The sequence below is a fragment of the Choloepus didactylus genome, chromosome 8 (genome assembly GCF_015220235.1).
Source record: "Choloepus didactylus isolate mChoDid1 chromosome 8, mChoDid1.pri, whole genome shotgun sequence".
NCBI lineage: Eukaryota > Metazoa > Chordata > Mammalia > Pilosa > Megalonychidae > Choloepus > Choloepus didactylus.
In genome coordinates, this window is record NC_051314.1 from 74,097,354 (window position 1) to 74,100,061 (window position 2,708).

A 2,708-nucleotide genomic window follows, 5' to 3' on the forward strand; every position below is an offset into this window, starting at 1 on the left:
TTTGACTTTGAATAAAAAAGATAAATCCTTGCACACAAGGTGGTTTTTGCTGTTTTTTCCTCTACCTCTTCTTGATTAAAAAAAAAAAAAAACTGCCTCATAATATCTTCTGGTGTTGTTTACCACACTTTCCACAAGTACAATGAGTTTTATGTTAGCCTGCTAAGAGACCACATTCAAATGTTTACTGCTTTCACATTTTTTCTGCATGTGATGGAGCTGATCAGTCTTTCTTACAGTGAAACACCAATAACCAACTGCTTTCTGTTTATCGATAAGTATGTATCTTTGTATTTATGAGTGTATGTATATGTGTGTACATATACATGAATATAATGGTTATATGTAATTTTGCTTGTATTTACATATCAATATTAATATAGGAATATCTACCTATATTGTCATTTATTAGTATTTGCATATATAACATACATCTTTTTTATGCATCACCTGTGTTTCTCTGTGCCACACCAGTCTGGAAGGTAAAAATGAGATCAAATTAACAATGAACAGGATTTCTCTGATTTTTCCTTCATACACTATTGTGGCCATTCCAGCCCCCTCAGGGTCTCCCTCATTATTTCCAGAATGCAAGAAGATGTCCTATGCATGCTCAACAGGACAACCCTCTCAGTGTCCATGTGGCAATGACTGCTTTAGGGGCTTCTAGGGGTCACAGACACCCTTAACGCACCTCCTGGCTGTTGCTGATGTCATGTTCCCACCCAGGCCCTCAAAGCCGCTCGGGCAGCACTACAGTACCCTAAAGCTACCCTGCTGGGCCAAAGCTGCTGCAGATTCTGCTGCAAAAGTAAGTCACTGCTTCCCCCAACACAGCCTGTACCCCTGCCACATTGATATATGGCCACCTTTGGCCATGGCTCTGATACCAGGGTCCCAAAAGCAATGTTTCCAAGTGATCTTTGTGTCTTCCGAAGTCTGTAATGAATTGTAATTGTAGATTTTCCTTTCAAGGACTCAGGCAGGAACAGAGGGAAACCTGAGGGACACAGAGCACTAGACACTCTTCCTTCCAGGATTAGGATTTTTCTTCATTGAGCTCAAATCATGTGCCTGCCTTTCTATTCCCTTGGGTCAAGTTCTTTCCCAGGAGGCTCCACAGTCCCTGCTGCAAACAGGATCATTCATTAATTTGTTCAACAAATACTGATGGCCTACAAAGTGCCAGGCACTGTGCTGACACTGGAGATACAGTGACAAAAAAACAAACGCAGCCCATCATTCACAGACCGGCCCCCATGACTCAACAGTACCCCAGACATGTCCAAATCCTGGGGTGAAGGAGCAAATCTTAGACCAGAGATGGGGCCATAGAAAGAGAAAGAAAGGAAGGAATTAACGAAGAAAATAGAGAATATTTTCAAACATATGATTGAGAATATATATGTCAGAGATGAATGGAGCTTGTTATATGGACATGTATTTAGTTCAGAATGTTTTTATTTATGCTGTAGGTACATAAACAATAATGCTACTAGCAGATGGGCATACACAGTGGGACTTAGGAGCTAAGCAACAGGTTAGCACACCTTTAGCTTCATGTTATAATCCGATTAACAAGCTGTATGGCTTTGAGCAAATCCATTAATTCTTTGCCTCAAACTTTATACAAATAATTGTTTGCAGACAAAGAAGTCACACTCACATGTACTATAGAGTATTAGATGGGAGATGGAGACAACAAGCCTCCAGTTTTGACTAGGCTAGATTCCTCTATACATTCATTTTTTTTCCCACTGTGACTTTCTGAGCTTGTTTTGCTCCAAAACACCTAGTCAGGGCTTATGCCTGGACTGGTGACCCTTACAAAGCCAGTTATCTGGTGGACTGCTGATGTCTTCTGCAGAAGTTTGTGACTGGACTGGGCTGGGCTGGGCTGCGCTGGGCTGGGCTGGGCTCCTGAGCCTCCACAGTGACCTGATGGGTCTCCACACGAGACACTTGATTCACACTGCTCTTGAACTCTACCACATCCTTCATCTGGCCACTGGCTGTGGGGATGACCTTCCTATTACCACGCCAGATTGCAAGACAGGCCTGCTAGCTCTCACATTCCCTATTCCGCTTGGGGTGGGGGGGAGTCATGTGGACACTTCAAGGTCCGGTCCATATCAGGTAAGTTGGTTCAGGAAAGGCCTGGGGGAGAAGGGAATAGTAATCTTCTTCCAGAATCCCAAATCTAAATTGAAGCAAAAGCCCCCTGCCCCTGAGGATGTGAAATCCTACACATCCATCTCACCCCTGCCTCTCAAGCCTCTCTCATTTTCCTCCCACAATCCCCCAAGCCAGAAGGGGATGAGCTTTCACTGACTTCCCTTTCCTTTATTGCTGAGATTTGCCTGTCATTTCATCTCTTTCCAGATTCTAGCTCTTAGCTGTCTTACTGGTGAGTGGATTTCAGGAGAGTAAAAGATCATCTTACTAATAACATGAAATAAATTTGGAGCTTTATCATAAATATGAAACCCATTACTCTGAGAAGAAAAATCTCTACCAAATTCTTAAACTGCACCGTAGAAATGGGCAAAGAGTGACTTGAGGATGTCCTTGTATAAAGTCAACACAGATGGCATTTGAATTTGTACATAATTGGGATGCATAAGGATATCTATAGCAACTAGGTGTGCACAATTTGTGATTCCCCAGACTTTGACCACAGGAGAACAGGATGTGACTATTATGGTAAT